At 41.2% G+C, this 20,229-nt stretch overlaps 1 protein-coding gene across 2 annotated transcripts in view; it reads right to left on the reverse strand.

The window, feature by feature from the left end:
- The window catches only part of SOCS6 (suppressor of cytokine signaling 6), a 37,975-nt gene that overhangs the window by 16,759 nt on the left and 987 nt on the right, over positions 1 to 20,229 (reverse strand). Inside the window, exons 1-2 of one of the 2 annotated variants that reach the window (XM_032872247.1) lie at positions 15,579 to 15,829; positions 15,268 to 15,456 (exon numbers count right to left, since the gene is read on the reverse strand). The gene's annotated coding sequence lies outside the window, so the exon portion shown is untranslated. Of the gene's footprint in view, positions 1 to 15,267; positions 15,457 to 15,578; positions 15,830 to 20,229 lie in introns of those variants that run through there. The other variant, XM_032872246.1, reaches the window with a different exon arrangement.

Genomic DNA, 20,229 nt, shown 5'->3' on the forward strand with positions numbered 1-20,229 from the left:
AAAATACCTCCTGGGTTTGACTGAGGTTCATCCAAACTTTTTTTTTGAATTTAAATTCCCCGCATGTTTTAAGCATGCAAACAAGTAATTTTTAAGTTCTTCCTACAAAAATAATAGATTCATAAACACCAAATAAATGCAGATGGCTAAAAATTTTCTGTGGAATTAAGTGTAAACAAAACCATTCTAAAAGCCAACAACACAGTACTTAAAAAAAAAGTAGGCTTTTGTACAAAGATTGCTTTGTAAATATGATTAACTTCTACTTAAAAGAAATGTCAAAATGGAAATCACATATAATATATCATTTAAGGACAGATTTTACATAATTCAGACTGATAGAATTTAGTCAATGGATATTTAAAGAAAGACACTGGTCCTACATATGGAAATTACGAAAGAGTGCATACTTACTTGTTTCAATTAAAAATGAAATGTTTAAAAATATGTGAGTCCATACTTAAGTGAAGTTTTTCAATTAACTGACAAACACCAATCTTAATCCTCTAACAGAAAAGAATGAAAAAAGGAATATGCGAACAAGAAAGCTAGGGTAACAGTAACAAGATAGTGAAAATGGTCATAACAAAGGGGCACATTACATAAGGTATAACCCACACAGAAAATAAAAATGCCAAAAATCTTTACACACAAGGAGGCCCGGATGGCACAGTCGGTTAACCATCCAACTCTTGGTTTCGGCTGAGGTCATAATCTCAGGTCGTGAGATTAAGCCCGAGACAGGCTCCACACTAAGCGCAGAGTCCACTCGAAATTCTTTCTCTCCCTCAGCCTCTCCCACATATGCTCTTTCCCTCTCTAAAATAAATAAATCAATCTTAAAAAAAAAAAAATCTTTGCACACAAAATGGAACATTAAAATATCTTTTTCAGCCCAAGAAAATAATGAAAATGAAGATTACAGATTTAAATTACATAATTACTTTATTTCATTAATATATGGATTCTGTACTCTAAAAAGTAAGAAAGCATCTGCTTTTTAAGAACTTATGGTATAGTTACCAAATGTGCCAATATATGAGGTCACAATGGAAATATCGGTAAACTGAAAAATCAGAAATATCTCATTGGGGCACCTGGATGGCTCAGTTAGGCATCGGACTCTTGGCTTCGGCTTAGGTCATAATCTCAGGAGGAGGGGATGGAGCCCCACACTGGGCTCCACTGGCAAGGAGTCTGCTTGGGATTCTCTCTCCCCGACTCCTCCTGTCCCTCTCCCATCTCTTTAAAAAAAAGGAAAAAAAGAAAACTCCTCAAATGACAAGACAATAAAAACGTAAAAAGGAAAACAGAAAAATAAAAATGACCAAACATCCTCTTGAATCAAAGAGGAAATCTCAAAGAGAAGAAAAATGGTATACTCTTTATAAACTAAAATCATGGAAATGCGACAGATCGAAAACTATGTGATTCTGCAAGACCCTATTAACTGCGCTCCCAGAAAACTTCTAAGCCTATAAAGGCTTACAAAACTAAACATTAAGGAATTTTAAAATAAATAAATAAAAATAAATAGTAAGGAATTAAAAGAAACAAAGTATACATTCAATTCCAGAAGTCAGCAATGAGAACCACCCCCCACCCCCGCAAAACATGAAAACACAAACTAATGAATCAGAAAACAAAAAATAGTAGTGGTAAACATTATAAGAGTTGATTCTTCGGTCAAACGACAAAAAACTTAGTTGATGAGCAACTGGCTGTTGTAAGAAAAAGGAAAACTGTATTTATATGAATTAGAAATGAAGTAATTACAAAATATGTAAGAGTAGTGTGTAAATTCAATAAAAATTTGAAATTTAGATGAAATGGGCAATTCTAAGGCAAAATATGTATTACCAAAATTTGCCTTACAAGAGGCAGGAATCCAAAAGAGACTAATAGTTGTCAAACAACTTGAGGAAGTCCTGAAAGAACTACCACAACCCCTCTTCCTTTGGGGAGAAAAAGGGACTAATTACTAAAAACACAAAATACAAAACTCACTAAACTACTTCAGGACATAGAAAAAGCAGCCTCCCAAAATTACTTCTGAAGCTAAAAAATATTGATACCACCACTGGACAAAGACAATACATTAAATACAAAACAAAACAAAAAACCCCACAGATCTCACCTATGAATACTGAAATACAAATTTTAAACACCAGAGTGGTGAGGGGAAACAATTCAGCTATGTAAGGTACATCTCAGGATTGCCTGCACAGCTGATTATTTATAAATTCATTATAATTTACCATAGAGCAAAGGAGCAAAATCATATAACAGCCATAAATCTCTCTCTCTCTCTCTCACACACACACACCAGAAAAAAATATCAATCCTAACCCTTCAAAATAGAAGCAGATGGACATTTAACACACAATTTATATAACAAAATTAAGAATCAGATGAATAAAGAAATGATAAAAAGTCAGCAACAAAGATGTGGATTATCAAGTATTAATTAACATTATTTTCAACATGCTAACTAATTAATCAGACAAGGGTAAGGAGTATAAATATTGGAAAGGAGAAGGCAAACTGTCATTATTTACAGATGGCATGAGTGAGTACCTAGAATACAACAGATGCAGCTGAACAACTATTAGGGAAAAAAAGAAAACAAAAAAAAATTCCCTCTAGTGACTACTTACAAAATTTACATGTAAAAATCACTAGTAATTACTTTTAAAAAGCTGGTGGGGGGGTGCCTGGGTGGCTCAGTAGTTAAGCCTCTGCCTTCGGCTCAGGTCATGATCTCAGGGTCCTGGGATGGAGCCCCGCATCAGGCTCCCTGCTCCGCGGGAAGCCTGCTTCTCCCTCTCCCACTCCCCCTGCTTGTGTTCTCTCTCTCTGTATCTCTCTCTCTGTCAAATAAATAAATAAAATCGTAAAAAAAAAAAAAAAGGCTGGTAGGCAAATATAGCAAAAGATTAGATTTGATTTATAATAGTTTCAAAAAAGATGAAATTATTTTTTTCAAGATTTTATTTATCTGACAAAGAGAGAGAGAGTGAGCAAGCACACAAGTAGGGGGAGCAGCAGGCAGAGGGAGGAGCAGACTCCCCACTAATCAAGGAGCCCAACCGGTTCTCAGTCCCAGGACCCTGGGATCAAAACCTGAGCCAAAGGCAGATGCTTAACTGACTGAGCCACCTAGGCACCCCAGATGAAATTAATTTTTCAAAAATGTCCAGAAATACATGAAAAACTTTAAAACTCCTCAAGAGGATCATAACCGATTTAGATATATAGAAAGACACATCTTATTCTTAGATAAAACAATTAAATCCTGTCAAAACATTCCTCAAGACCCCAAGAAAACATCAATGGTATTTGCAAGAAACCAGATAAAATTATATTGAAATTGGACCTATAAACAAGGAAAAGAGGAAAAAAACTAAAAGATAAAATGAGCTACACAAGATATTAAAACATACACCTTAGGGCACCTGGGAGGCTCAGTCAGTTAAGCGACTGCCTTCCGCTCAGGTCATGATCCCAGAGCCCCCGTATCGAGTCCCACATCAGGCTCCCTGATCAGGAGGGAGTCTGCTTCTCCCTCTGATGATCCCCTCTCTCATGCTCTCACTTTCTCTCTCTCTCTCAAATTAAAAAAAAAAAAAAAATTAAAAATTAAAACAAAACATACAGCTTAAAACTGGAGGGGGGAAAAAAGACTAGAAAGTCAAGAAACAGACCAAACACACATCGAAAGAGTATGTGCCCAACAGGACACGTGACACTACTGGGGGAAGGAGAGATTCTTCAAGAAATGATGATGAGCAGGCTGCATGACCATTTGGGAGTGGTGGAGAAAGCAAAGCTTTTACTTTCTTATGTAAAAGTACTGTGCAGAAGGATCAAATACACAAACATAGAAGAAAATACAAAAGTTGTAGAAAAATCTTTTAAAAAAATCTTAGCACTGCAGAAAGCTTTTCTATGCATAACATAAAACCATGAAACCATAGAGGAAAAGAATGACAACCCAACAATGCAAAAGTTATAAATCTCTGGATAGCTAAAAGAATGGCATAACTAAAGCCAAAAGATAAACCAGAGGAAAACTGTGAGCACATGACAAAGGACTAATTTCTGTAGCACAGACTGTGCTCTTAGAAATCAGTACGAGAAAGGCAAAAAATCCCATAAGCAAACGGGCACAACATACAAAAGAACAGTTCACAGAGAAATAACGGAAGGAAAGAAAAAAGAAAGGCAAGAAAACAAGAGAAACCAAGCAAGTGAGAGAGGGAGAAAACAAATTCAAGTAGCCAATCATCACCCTAGAAGATTTTCAATTCATTCATAACAATGAAATTAAAGGAATCTGAGGTGCTAGAAACTGTTCTATATCTTGATTGTGGTAGTGGTTACACAATCGAATATATTTGTTAAAAATCAACAGATGGTACGCTATAAAGGCTGACTTTTACTCTAAGTATATTCTAAAATTTTTACTTATTTGAGAGAGAAAGAGAGCGAGCACACATGCACATACACGCAGAGTGGGGGGTAGAGGGAGAGGGACAGACCACTCCACGCTGAGCGCAAGCCCAACAGAGAACTCAATCTCATGACCCTGAGATCATGACCTGAGCTGAAATCAAGGAGTCAGATGCTTAACTGACTGAACCCCCCCGGCGGCCCTCCCTGGAGGACATTCTATCTCAACTTTAAAAATGCACTGAAAGGAAAAGCAAAATGGTAGTGTCTCTCACCTATGAGTTTGAAAAAGTTAAATCAGTAACAATGTTGGCAAGGGTATGAAAAACGGATAAAAAACTTAATACAAATTGGTACAATTTATGGAGAATTATTTGAAAATATTTATCAAAATTTTAAATTCACATATGCTTTAAAGAAGTTAATTATGTGATCAGGAATTTGTGTTTTGGATATATACTCATGCCAAAAACAATGACATACGGAAAATGATGTTCCCTAAAGCATTAAAATTTTTAAAAGCTACTATTACTTGATCATTTACCTTAGTACTGGTAAATATAGGCCACACATTAGCTCAATGCATGCCAGGCTCTGGTTTAAGCCTTCCGAATACACAACATCTCACTTAACCCTTAGAACCCTGTGTACTCAGTACTGCACACAAGGCAGTCTAACACAGTGGAAAGCCCTCTGGAACCACAAACCAGGAGTTCATGTATTTCCTGGGTCTACGATTTAACAGTTGTGTGATCTTCAAAATAACGGAACCTACCATTCAAGTCAGTTGTGAGGTTTAAACGTGTTAATATATGGCGCACCTGGGTGGCTCAGTGGGTTAAGCCTCTGCCTTCAGCTGAAGTCATGATCCCAGGGTCCTGAGATGGAGCCACGCATCAGGCTCCCTGCTCCGTGGGGAGCCTGCTTCCTCCTCTCTCTCTGCCTGCCTCTTTGCCTACTTGTGATCTCTGTCAAATAAATGAATAAAATCTTAAAAAAAAAAAAAAGCGTTAATATATGCGGTGTCCTCACAACATGGCCTAGTGTTTATTAGGCTGATATGTGTCTGCAGCTAATAGTAGTAGTCAAAACAGTAATATCCCCACTGTAGAAATGGGGAAGCCGAGGCAGAGATTAATGGTATGCTTAAGGTCAAAGAACTGATTCTACAGAATGAGCCCATTTATTCACTCTACAGACATATACTGAAAAATTTATTTTGGCAAAAATGCAGAGTTAACCTAAATATCTGAAACAATAATAGTGGACTACTTTAATAAACTATAATCCACCAATACGACAGGATATCATGCAGATAAACCAAGAGGTCCAAAATACATCGTTGGTAAAGGGCGAGCTACAAAACAAAACGCAAACATGATCCCATTTGTGTACGTATTTATATGCCTACACGTACAGAGTAAATGTCTCAAAGACTATCCGGCATCGATGACTGCAGCTCTAGCGACGAGGGCAAGGGGTCAGGAAGCCCGACAGACTGCTCTTTTCCTATACAGGTATCGTCCGCTTTTTGAATTGCGCCTTACACCATATTAACTTTTACAAAAAGAGCTCCATCTGTACCCGGTTTGGCTGACCAAAAGAAATCCACAGAGGGTTTTGGCTTTTGCAGAAACAGCATTCCCTGTGTTTGGCAGTGAGCAGGATGGGAGGCTGCGCTCCCTCAAGCCGCGAACGTGGCGCCCCCCAGCTCCTGCCCGGGGAACTGCACTCGAGTGTCCAGGCTTCCAGCCACGGGAGCTTGGAACTGGGCCCGTGAGCATGTGCGCTTTTCCTGATTCACTCTGTGCTTCCACTGGCAAGACGTGTTCTGAGGTACCAGAAAAACCTCAAAGAGATTATTTTGGGGGGTGTGGAAATGCTCAAAACATATCCCATGTAATTTATGATAACTGCTTCTTCACTTTACATACCATTTTGGCTCATAAAAGGTTTCACAGGAACGCCCTACTTTCAGATAGTGGGGGAATCCTGTATTAGATCTTTCGGAGGCCAGGAAGCACGTCTCACTTTACTACAAAACAAACACCCCCACCACACCCTGAGAAAAGAAAACAGGCAGGCTAGGTAAAATATGTATGTGTGTTTTCGGTCACCTCTTATCCAGAAAAGCAGGACACTGATGCCCTCAGGGTCAAAGGTCTCAATACTTTTCCTAAATCCATCTTTCCCTAAACCTTCCCACACCATTCCCAGTTCTCCCTCGCTGTTCAGCTCAAGGATGCAAACTCTTCCCCTCCATGCCCTGTGTCATTTCAGGTCCCTCACTCTCATCTTTCGCTCCCCTGTTCACAAGCGGGCCTCTTCCTGTGGCGCCCCTCCCTCTGCATACCAGGAATGAGCACCTTATCCAGCCCAAATCCCTGACGCCGGACAACCTTGGCACCCTGGGGTTCGCCCCATATGGCAAGTGCTTCTCACCACATTCACTATGATTTCTGTTTAACTTACACCCCTCACCTCTGTGAGTCCCTCTCCCACCTTGTTCATCATTTCAGGTGACATCCTGGTCTTGACACTGTAAGACACTGCACTTCCTTGAAAAGTTTAAGGAGATGCTGCCAGACCTACACAGGGAAGAAAGGCCTTACCCTCAAGGACCGTAGACTCAAGTACAGACTATAAACAAGCAGCATTTGCAGAAGACAGGGAGGGGCTGCACAGGCAGAGTTCGGGGGCTATCCCCATTCACAGGAGATACCCAGGAAGAAGAAGGAGGGGGTCCTGCCACCCGTTACTACCTCTACACCATACAACTTCCTTTACTAATACCAGCACTACCACTGCCCAGTCGGAGGGGACTACATCCTAAAAAACGTACATTCATCTTCTTGGATCCTCAAAAGAACTCTATCGAAGGTATTGTCTTTATATCTTTATCTCCATTTTATAGAAGAGGAAGCTAAAGCTTAGAAAGTTTGAGTCTGGGACACCTGGGTGGCTCAGTCGGTTAAGCATCTGACTCTTGGTTTGGGCCCAAATCATGATCTCAGGGTCCTGAGAGAGAGCCGGCATCAGGCTCTGTGCTCTGGGCAGAGTCTGCTTGAAATCCTTTCCCTCTCCCTCTCCTCTTCCCCAACTCGAGCGCATTTCTCGCTCTCTCTCACAAATAAATAAATAAATAAAATCTTTAAAAAGTTTAAAAAAAAAAAAAAAAAAAGGAGGGGCGCCTGGGTGGCTCAGTGGGTTAAAGCCTCTGCCTTCGGCTCAGGTCATGATCCCAGGTCCTGGAATCGAGTCCCACATCAGGCTCTCTCTTCTGCAGAGAGCCTGCTTCCTCCTCTCTCTCCCTACCTGCCTCTCTGCCGACTTGTGATCTGTCAAATAAATAAATAAAAATCTTTAAAAAAAAAAAAGGAAAGAAAGTTTAACAATCTGTCCAAAGTCACAAGGGAAGGGGCCAAGTAACCGACCCGAGTGCCAACCCGCGGTGCATGGTCTAGAAACTACCACCTTTTCAGACGGTTTAGAATGGGAGAGCAGAGCCTAGTGACTAAGAGCACAGACCCTGGAACCACGCCACTTGAACTCAGATCACAGGCAGCATTTCCTAATGAGCGTGCGCACCCAGGCCTCAGTTTCGTCATCTAGAACAGACATCAAGCAAGCGTCTACCCAGGGGAACTCGCTTCTGGCGTGATGGCAGGAGGAAGCTGACAAACCCTCTCTGCAAGAAGCAACCATACAGTTGGGTCAAACTGTAGAAAGCAACCACTGCAGCACTCTGGAGATGAACTAACAGCATGCGAGAACGGAGAACCTTATTCGTGAAAACCACTCAACTCTGGGACTGCATTAAAATTACAGACTTTTATGCTCCAAAACACATTGAGAGAGAGCAGGTCACAGACTAGGAAAAAATATTTGTACATCACATATCTGATATAGCATCTTTATGCAGAACAAATAAAAAACCTTTACAACTGAATTAAGATAACCCAAGTTTTTAAATTGGCAGAGGACATGGACAGATCTTTTAATAAAGAAGACAGAAGACGTGCAAATGGCTAATAAGCACACGTTATTATTAAGGTGCTTAATATTACTGGTCGTTAATATAAATTAAAAGCCACAATGATAGCAGCACACACACAGCCACCTGAAATGACCAGACCTAGTGTTAACAAGTACGTGGGGAAACTGCAACCTTCATGCATTGTTGGTGGAAATGCAGAACAGCTTGACTTTTGAACCTTTCTCTGTTTTCCTTAGTGTGAGAAAAATGTTAAAGTGCGTGGCTAAATATATGTAACAAAAAGATTTTAGATAGAGCAGGTATATTTTAGACCCCCAGAAATCAGTGCCTATCAGTTCATAGGGACCCTGTATTTCCTTTTTCCTACAGCTGTAGAGTGCTTGTGTATTGACTTCATTCTTTTTGTGGCACCTTGAGGAAGTTTCTCATTTTATTTTAGTTGATTTTGTCAGTTTTCTTTTATTGTTTGCTCCTTTTGTTGTCTTAAGAAATCCTCCTGATGCTGAAGTCCTATACTCTTCCGTATTTCCTATACAAGTACTGAAGTTTTGTTTTTCACCTGTAAGTCCTTGATTAATCTAGTATTGATTTATATAATGTAAGGATAAATTTACAGTTTCCCACATGGACAACCAAGTGGCTCAACACATAAAAAAAAATACTGACCCCTGGCACCTGGGTGGCTCAGTCGGTTAAGCCTCCAACTCTTGGTTTTGGTTTCAGATCTCAGGGACCATAAGATCAAGTCCTGAATGAGGCTCTCCGCTCAGTGGGGAGTCTGCTTCAAAGATTCTCACCCTGTGTTCCTCCCTCGACTCACAGGAACACTCTCCTCTCCTCTCCCCTTCTCCCTAAAACAAGTAAGTAAATCTAAATAAAATTAAAAAAAAAAAAACAAAAACTGACCCTGATAAGATCAAAGAAACAAAATTAAAATAGAAATTACTTTCCACAACCCAAATTAGTAAAGATTTTTTAAATGATAATATTCATTACTTGAAAATGTCTTAACATAGCTGTTTAAAAAAAACTTGGTTCTATGCAACTCTTAGAAAAATATTCATACTCTTTGATCCAATAATGCTGTTCTTATAACTCTTAAAGAAATATCACAAAACCAAAGCATGACAACATCCCCTACATTATTATATATGATAAAAAAAATAAATTTTAAGAATCAGAAACATTCTAATTTCCAACAGTCTGAGAACTGTAAACAAAATTCTAGCACATCTACACACTGGAGCTTTAGGGAAACACTAAAACTGATATTTATACAGGGTTATAAATAACATGAGGGAAAAGTTCATATTGTTCATTTGTTAAGTGCAAAAACACAGGAAACAAAATCGTATGTACAGTGTGGTCTCGATTATGTAGAAAGAATAGGGAGGCACACCAGACCAGAAAGAAATACAGCAGAACTGCCATCTGGACCACAGAATGCTCCGTAAATACTATTTTCAATACTTTATTTTCAAAATATCCTATAAATACAGAGTTTTTATAAGAAGAAGGTCTGTAAGTTTTCTAAAGGCAGTGGCTGAGTAAATCCATCAGGTTCAAGCAAAATGCAAGGCCTTTTCTTGGCTTTCAGTTCTACCACGAATGAACAAAAATATAAATCAACAGATAAGAATACTGTATTTTTTAAATGAGAGCCTAGGCAGCCTTCTCTTTCTCTTCACCCCACCCAAAACAAATTTTTGCCAATGTGACACTTGATTTTGATTTGTGTATAGTTAGGTCTGGCCTGAAATATTCAGTCTAATGAGTATCATATCAATATAGAGTTAATACAGACTTAATATATAAATACTAACTCAGAATAATAAACTCATCAGCTTTTCAGTGACCCTTTTAACTCCTTACTCAGTTTATATTCCACACTCAATCATAATCATTCCCTAGCATGTACCCTCAATTACCTTTCTCACTTTACTCTGACACACTCTCTTGGCAAAACATCACTGCTTCAATCCAACTCTGCCCATGCCATGTCTACACCCTTACAGGAAAATGTAGCTGGAGAAACACATGTGACTCTGCCTGATCTCACTTAACGTCATGACCATGAACCTCAGCTGGAAACTTAATGCTGCCTGGAAATCAAACTACACTTCCCTGATCCATTCACTCTCTCCTGTTTCTTGCCAACCAACCCACATCTTTCTTCGCACCTGTAACATGTACTCCCCCATCTTTAATCTCAGCTGATGGCCCAGCTTCCTATCTCACTGAGAAAATTAGGACATGAGAAGAAAACTTCGGACAAAACCATCCTGTTACTTTACCTATCCGTGCACCTCTCTCTCAAGGCCCTCCCCTCCATTTGTCTACTGGATCTCCTTCACGTCCCAACAAGCTCCCCTCTCTACTGGATTCCTCCTAAAAACATCATTTATCATGTATACTAACTTGTCTTTAGCCTACCTTCCCCACCAGCTATGGTTCTTCTCTTTAATTCCCTCTGCAACAAAACACCTTGGGAGAAACATACATACTAGAGATCTACTAATCCTTTTCTCCCGTTTTCCCTCTACGCACATCAGACACCTTCTCTACCACATCAAACAAACTGCTCTGGTCAAGGTCACCAATGACGTCCCACTGCCAATCCAGCATCAGTGCTCAGTTCTTACCCGCTCTGTCGACAGCACCTCCCACAGCTGATCAGTCCTTCTCAGACTACCGTGTCTCCAATCTGTCACGCTGGATACCCGAGCACTCATGCTGGGTCACTTTTCCTCACACCCCAGTGACTTCACTCGGTCTCATGCCTGAAATAGCACTGATGTCTCCTCCACTCCCAGATCCACATCCTTCACTAGCCTCGTTTTAGTCAACTCCCTTCTTGACACTGCCATGCACTGTCTTAGGAATATCTGAGACTAAATGTGTTCAAAACTAAACTCTGGATCTCTCCATCGCAGCCCCACACCTGCTCTACTTGCAGCCTTTCCCGCTTCGGTCTATGGTTACCCCATCCTTCCAACTGCTCAGATCGAAACCTCCACAATCATCCATGGTTCCTCTCTCTCTCCCTCACCACATTCGGGGTCATGGTTCAACTACTTTCAAAATACATGCAGAATCCAATCACCCGCTGCCACTTAACTGCCTGTGCTCTCAGCCGCAGTAGTTAACTGCCTCCCAGTTCATTTCCTTGCTTTCTCCTCGGGCCTCTACATTCTTTTCTCACATGCTGACAGTGCCCTGAGTAATGAAGTCCTTTATCTCTGACCCAGGAGTGTCATGTCTTCTGGCAGCAATCATGAAACGGCCAGGCTAAGGTGACAGCTTGAGCACAAGGTGCAATCTCCTACTCGTCACAGTTCTGGACGACTACATGCAAATAAAAATAAATGAAAAATAGTAAATGGAATAGAATTCCTTTGACTTCTTTCAGGGCCTCCAGATCTTACACGACAGGCTTTATTTTACAAAGTAATATGATTATTTGCATGATTACAAAGGTATATAAAGAAATTTAAAGATAACAAAGTTAAGAAAAATGGACTTAAAACTGCCAAGTAATTTCAAATTTAATTAAGAATAAATTTAAGGGCGCCTGGATGGCTCAGTCAGCTAAGCATCTGCCTTCAGCTCAGGCCATGATCCAGGGTCCTGGGATCAAGCCCCACACATCAGACTCCCTCTCCCCACTGCCCACGCTCTCTCTCTAATAAATAAAATCTTTTAAAAAAATAAATAAATTTATAATTACAACAAAAGCTCTAATAAATTTTCAAGTGATTCTCTCCCACACTGTAGGCTACTGACAGAAAAATATGGGGTAGCACTAGTTTGCTCTGTGACACTGAATCAATCTCTCCTTGTTGAGTCTGTTTTCCCATATAAAATAGGTTGATCTCTAAAGCATGCCCAGTTCTGTAAGTACCTGACTCAGGGCAAAGAAAAATATGCAGAGACTAAGGAATTTAACCTGCAGAACAAAATTTTACACGAGCATCTCTAAGCATCTTTTTAACTGTGTTCAATACATTTCTATTAAGTTAAATATAAAAATGTTCACAAATCCAATCATTTAAAATGTTAAGGGAGCTGGCTTAAATAAGAATTGATTAATGAGCTAAATTCACTCCTCTTTAACTTTTTAAGTCAGACTTTAACATTTAAAATTTAAAAAGCAGAACACTTGGGGTGACTAGCTGGCTTGGTCGGTGGAACACGCAACTGTTGATCTTGGGTCATGAGGTCAAGCCCCACGCTGGATGTGGACGTTATCTAAAATATAAAATCTTAAGGGTGCCTGGGTGGCTCAGTTGGTTAAGCAACTGCCTTCAGCTCAGGTCATGATCCTGGAGTCCCAGGATAGAGTCCCACATCAGGCTCCCTGCTAGGCAAATAAATAAATAAAATCTCTCTCTCTCAAATACATAAATAAAATCTTTAAGAAAAAATATCTTAAAAAAAGAAGGTAGCACACCTATATACCAGTTCATCACCATCTATGAAGTATACACATATTAAATGTTTAATGTATACGTTTTTATACCTGTGTAAACACTTACCAATGTACTAGCTAAAAACTCCACAAGTTCCCTAAACAACTGTACCGCTTTCATTGCCGATGACCAAGTACAACCTCACTGGTTAAGTACCCAGTAGATAAGGCCCTTTGAGAAGTTTTTTTTACAAACTGGTTAAAAGTAAGGTCCCAAGATCTATGTTTGCTGCTTTTGTTTTTATTCTGGCTTTAAAAGTTGAGGAAAAAACTAAAAAAATTAAGATACTGATCCACGAAGTCCAACATCTGGTGAAGAAGAACTTCTGTCAAGACAAGAAAATGAAAGGGAAGAAATTACAGAAGAAAGCGGAAATTTTCCTGTAAAGGAACGACACAAGCTCACAGACTGAAAGGATCCATGTACGCTCAGTACAAAGAAGAACAATAACCAGGCACACCGTGATGAAATTTATAGGAGATAACAAAATGAAACTAAAAGCTTCCCCCAAAATGAGGGGAACATGACGTGCAACTGATGGGAAACAGCAACTATGTCAGTAACGCTGCAAACTGCTGGTCCAACATCTTCAAAATTCCAAGAGCAAATTTCTTTTCAGTGCGGAATGCATTCCCAGTCAGTGACTTCTTGTGCGTGTGCACACTTCTCGGCACCCGTGCAGGGCCACGGCTTCTGATAAATGGACTGTGAGGAACATGACATGTGTCACTTCTGGGCCAAATAGTTCAGGGCCAGCGTGACCTGTGAGCTCTCCCCTGCACCTGCTGTGGTAACGCAGAGCCGTCGGGGGACGGTGACGAGGACCTGCGGGTGAAAGCAGACTGGGCCCAAAGAAGACGCAGGAAGAGCCCAGGCGCAGTGCAGACTTGGGGAAAGCAAGAAAGAACTTCCATTTACCCGCGAAAATTTCAGAGTTCATCTGTCACTGCATCATCACCTACTCCATCCTGACTACAGCAATAACCGAGGGGCGCCAGGGTGGCTCAGCTGGTTAAGCATCTGTCTACAGCTCAGGTCATGATCTCGGGGTCCTGGGATCAAGCCCCACACTGGGCTTCCTGCTCAGCGGGGAGCCTGCTTCTCCCTCCGCCTGTCGCTCCCCCTGCTTGTGTGCTACACATGTTCTCTCTGCCTCTGACACATAAATAAAATCTTTAAAAAAAAACAACAAATAAATAAAACAATAACCTAGAATTCTACACACAGCCAGACTGTAAATTAGATATTTGGAACATACATGCTTTTGACAAAGACTAAGCAAAACACAACAACCCCACCTTTCTCAGGAAGTTACCAGAACGAGCGCCATTAAATCAAGGAAGTAAAGTAAGAAACACAGCACAGGTAGCGTCAGTCCGGAAGGGGGAGGAGAGAAAGTCCAGGCTGCTACTATCCTGCTGCTCAGCCTCTTTAAGGTAATGTCCCTGCCGCTTACGGCTCTTCCCAAACACAGCTCACCCTCCAAGAGCCAGCTCAACTGTTACCTCCTCCACCAGGACACAGGTTCAAGTTCCCCACCTCCCAGGAGTGAATGAAAAACATCGCGCATCCACAGGACGCGCCCTCCAGTTGAGACTCCGCTAGCGCTGTGGTCTATGACTTGGGGCTGACTGCTTCACCTTAGTCTCCCTTTCCCCAGGATCTATGCAAGGATGAAGCTGGCCAACAATCAGAAGCTTCCTTTTAATCCTCAAATGCAGTAATTCTCCAAATGCACAAAACTAGTAAAATCTTAAAATAATTCTACGCGTGTTAAGTGCTTACCTACTTCCACAGTCTGTGACACTTGGTAATAATATTACTCCCTAAGTATAATTTTTTCACTTTCAAAAGCAACTGTCAACAGATAAATATGATTATTGTCATAGGGATGATATTTCCTTTAAAACCAAAATTAAGCTTTAATAAGAAACATCTCATTACTATAAACACCAAAACAAAATTCGCAAAGGGAAAATCATACTAAGTAACCATACAGCAGTGAGAATTCACCTTGCTTTACCGGGGAATTAACCCTGTTGCTTCAACGATCCAGTGTTGCTGGGGCGCCCAAAGTAACACCTATTCCCTACAAGGACAGCCATTAGCAGTTCCAAATAATAGGCTATCTAGAGCACGTGATGAATTCACCTTTCCTAAATCATTCTAAAGAATAACATCAAATTCTTAAAATTGTTCTTGATGGACATTTTTCCCACTGGGAGCCACAGAGTCCTCTGTTCTCCTCAAAGGGAAACCTTAAACACAAGCACGCACACCAAATATAATCTCGTGCAGTCACTGAAGTGCTGTACATAGACAGGTGCCTCTTCGGATGACCACATTTACCTGCTGCAAAACTTCAGGATGGCATAGTGACATCTTCAGGTTCACTGATGCTGAGATAACGGTTTGTCTCCCAGGCCTTCAGTGATCTCCGTCTTTTCTTCTTTCTTTCTTCTCTATTTCTCAACAGTCTGCTCCCAAGGACAATGGGACAGCCACTGCTCCCCAAACATAGTCTCCAAGTGTGATGCCCTTTTAATAATTTTAAAAAAAATTTCAGTGTGATGGCTGTTAACAGTGATAAAAATATACGTATATATATTGCACCAGTATGAACAAGAGCCTGGAGCCCTGCAGAAGGCCAAGTGCCGTACCTTTGTTGGTCTACATCTCCCACCAGCTGCTTGCAGTGACCCAGTGCCTAGCAACTCGGTAGCTGCCCACATCTGTAACCCTCACGATCCTAGTAGCTGGCACCATCAATACTTCCATGGGCTCCCACTGTCTTTCCTTTTATTTTCATTTTTCTTGTTCCTTTGGTCTTACATCCTGTCCCACACAGGGCTTCCTTAAGAAAAACCAAGTCTTGGGGTGCCCGGGTGGCTTAGTTGGTTAAGTGTCTGGCTTTGGCCCCGGTCACGATCTCACAGTCCTGGGATGGAGCCCCACATCTGGCTCCCTGCTCAGCGGGAAGCCTGCTTCTCCCTCTGCTGCTCCCCCTGCTTGTGCTCACACACACTCTCTCAAATAAACTAAATGCAAAAAAAAGAAAGAAAGAAAGAAAGAAAGACAAAGTCTTGCATACACGTTACTACTGATCACCCAGAATGCTCCTTTTAGTAATCACAGTATATTTTAAACTGGTTATTTTTTTTAAAGATTTTATTTATTTGACGGAGAGAAAGCACGCAAGCAGGGGGAGCAGGAGAGGGAGAAGCAGGCTCCCCAGTGAGCAGGGAGCCTAATGCAGGGCTCAATCCCTAGGATCATGACCTAAGCTGAGGGCAGATGCTTAACTGACTGAGCCACCCAGGTACCCCTAAAGCGATTATTAATATTAGCATGTTATATTCTGCACTGAATCCATACATTTCTGTGCATTTTCTCATTTAATCTCCACAATCTCAACAATGCTGAGAAAGGCACTATTACTATTTTACAGATAAAACAAGTAAGACCGAATTTATTTTAAAAACCTACCCTAGGGCGCCTGGGTGGCTCAGTGGGTTAAAGCCTCTGCCTTCGGCTCAGGTCATGATCCCAGGGTCCTGGGATCGAGCCCCACATTGGGCTCTCTGCTCAGCGGGGAGCCTGCTTCCCCTCCCACCCCCCTGTCTGCCTGCCTCTCTGCCTACTTGTGATCTCTGTCAAATAAATAAATCTTTTTAAAAATAAATAAATAGAAATAAAAACCTACCCTATAAAGTCACAGAGCTGAAATTCAAACCTAGATCCGGATCCCTATGAAAGACCGCCTTCCCCAACCAGTTAGTCATCTAGGCCTTATGCTGGTCTGATTCCAAATGAGGTTTTTTCCCTCCCGCTGAATTCTGCATCACAAAACTGAAAATGCCAGAGGTGCCGGATAACCATGGGTTTACCTTATCAAGGTACGTGAGCCAACATTAAGAGAAATGTGCCCTGGAGTTGTTACTCTCCATACACTCTAGAGAACTACACTTCCAGAAGTGATGAAAGCCTGTGCATCTTCATGAGTGGCCGGCTGGACACCTGAATAAGCTCTGCACTGAATCCACACATTTCTGTGCATTTTATTTTCATTTTTCTGTTCCTTTGGTCTTACATCCTGTCTCTCTCAAGAGAGAGAGACCCCACATTATGGGTCTACAGCTAAAGACAGTTCCTGGGGTATCTGCCTGGCTCAGTCAGCAGAGCATGTAACTCTTGATCTTGGGGTCATGAGTTTGGGACCCATGTTAGGAGTAGAGCTGACTTAAAAAAACATAAACAGACCAAAAAAAACCCAAAAAACAAAACGGTTCTCTCTGTGTAGGGTGAGTTGGGCCCTAAAGTTACGTTGGTCTTATTAGTGTTATGATTTATTCAGCTAAGCAGATCAGATGGGGATAATAAGCAACACAAAAGCCAACAGATTTCTACAATCTACACCGTACACCCTTGCCTTTAATGTGTACACAACAGAAAAACTACAAGCACTTTCTGAAAGCCATGTTCCTACGGGATGTGTCAGGGAGACACACAAACACAGAGCACATTCTGCCCACGTGGACTTTGAGGAGGAGAAAGACCAAAAGAAATAAAATAGTTATACGCTGCAGTAAATGTTATGATGAAAACATACAAACTGGTAAGACAGGACTCCTGAAGGGCCTAGAAGGAAGAGTAGTCGGGAAAGACTTCCCTGATGCCATGAACCAGGGATTGAGAGAGAATGAACTGACCATAACAACAACACTCTAGGCAAAAGAACGACCACGTCACAGATGAGGAGGCCAGAAGCAGCCTGGAACGCAAGAGAACAGAAAGGCTAGAGGGTTAACTTCATGGTGAGGAAGACAGGGTTGTTTGAGATTAATGGAAGAACTGGGCAGAAATCTTGTAGCCCATTGTAGAGAGTTTGGAGTTTACTTTAAATAAAAGATATATTCACAATAACTCTGTCAGGTGGATTTATTAACCTCACTTGAGCCCCACAGGAGGAGGACATGGAGGGGATATAAAAGGTGTTCGAGGTCACAAAGCTAGTAATGTATATTAAAGATCAAACACCACCAAAAGGTACTCATGACCCTTTGCAACATGAGAATTCAAATCTTAAATGACTTTATCTAAGTACATCCTTTCTCGAAACATCAGTAAGTCCACGGGCACCTAAAAATAATTGTCCCATTAAGTAAAATTTAATGTTTGTATGCATTAAAGTCAGTTTAAAATGTGCCCTTAGTTCTAACACCTTCACTACTTACCTGCTAAACCAACATACTATACAGAATAACAAATTAACCACAAAAATATTAATGACAATTTCACCGTAGATGCAATTTAAAACATGTCCCAATGCTCTTTCGTTTTTACTCCCCGAACTACTCTCTCAATCTAGTCATAGAACAAAGATCCCCCTCTTTATGGCATACACTAGTATTATAAATTTCTCCCTTGTAAAAGGAGTAAATTTTACAGAAACACTCAGGCATCACAGATGTGCCATTTCTAAAACTGGAAAAAGATTAGGGATGGGGACCAAGAACTGAAATAATCTTCACTTCCCATAAAAGAGCCAACAAACAAAATAGCAAACAGTGATCCTAGCTTAGGTAATTTACTTACCTACCTGACACTATTGAGTATTAAAATCTATGTGCACACATCCATTAGTTATACTATATATAAATAACACGGGGTATCTGACCTCACATTCAACGTATTTGTGTAACAACCCATTCCACATGGCTGTGTATTTTTGAGAGAACAGTAATTGCCATAAATTGAAAAATGGACATAACATTTCCATTTTTCAGACTCTATTGTGACTTTTAAATAAGATCACACAATTACTTCTATGAGCAAAGTAAAGGACACTTGCTATTTTTTTTTTAAAGATTTTATTTGACACACAGAGAGAGAGTGAGAGAGAGAGAGAGCACAAGCAGGGGAAGCTGAAGGCAGAGGGCAAGGGAAAAGCAGGCTCCCAGCTGAGCAGGGTGACCGATGTGGGGCTTGATCCCAGGACCCTGGGCGGAAGGCAGACCCCCAAAGACTGGCGCCACCCAGGCGCCCCAAAGATACTTGCTATTAATAACACAAGTTTCCTGAAAACCAACCACAGTGGAGAAAAACTACCAGAGTTTTCTCTGAGGAGTGAAGTTACATAACAAGACAGTCTTAAGCAGTCACTTGCTTCTGTTCCCCCCAAAAGAGGGGCGTTAAAAGGAATACTCCGGATGGCAAAATGGGTAGGAATCCAGTCAGCACAGCTTTTCCTCCCAGGTCATGGCACTGCCCAGGTAGGCTACAGCCCAGGTCAAGGTCACCCAAACCCCTTCCCTGCCACTCCCTATAAGGTGCTGCCTTGGGACGATTCCACATGACACCCGAGGGTGTGCCCCTCAGGTTCTGAGGAGGCCATGTTTAAGGCCTGCCCTATCTTCCCACTAAAAGAAGGCAAAGGGGCAGTGCCAGGTACCTCCGATCAATTTAGAAGGCATTTAAAGATCATAATAAAGGAAAAAATATTTCCAAAGAGATGCTGAATGGAGACCCAAAAAGGGTAAAGGCTCATCCTTAACCAGATCAAAGAGTGGAAAGCACTTGACCCACCCCAGATATTAAGTTCTTCTGAGATTCGTTATCACGTGGACAGTCTGTGAGCCAGCTTCCCCAAAGGCAAGGAGAAAACATTTCAGAAGGTACTGGAACCAAAGGGTTGAGGCGACAGACTATGTTTCCAACACAGACAGATTCTGAAAGTTACGGCACCCGCATAGAAGATGCAGCAGTGAGGAAAAATTAGAAAGCCCACAGGAAAAGAGAAATATCATGGGCTACATTTTCCCGCTTTATCTGTGAAACTCGGTAAACAATACCATTGATGTTTTTAAATAACGAGGATTCTCCACAGCACTGAGTATTCCACTTAACATTCATTCGTTCAAATAAGCTAAGTGGATTTCACGCTATCTGTTGGGTTTTTTAAAGCCAAGATAAATGTGCGCCCGCCATGGCTGAGAACACCTCCGACATCTCGTCCTGAAGTCGATGGCAGTTTACTTTTGTTTGATTACAAATATCTGTATTCCAAGAAACCCCGGCAATTAAAAACGTATTGGGGAAACGTGTGATGTCTCGTTCACATTTTTATTGTGATTACTACATTCTCCGTCCTCGCACCCAGGAGCATGTTGCCTCACCCAGGACAGACATTCAAGAAACATCTGCTAACTGAATCCAACATGGTCCATTTCGTTACCGGCAGCCTGAGCTTTGTCACCCATTCCCACCTGGCCCTTAATTCCAAAAAGTGGGGACGGGAACCCCAAATTCCAC

Source organism: Lontra canadensis, unplaced genomic scaffold (assembly GCF_010015895.1).
Source record: "Lontra canadensis isolate GAN:19392208 unplaced genomic scaffold, GSC_riverotter_1.0 scaffold44, whole genome shotgun sequence".
Classification (NCBI taxonomy): domain Eukaryota; kingdom Metazoa; phylum Chordata; class Mammalia; order Carnivora; family Mustelidae; genus Lontra; species Lontra canadensis.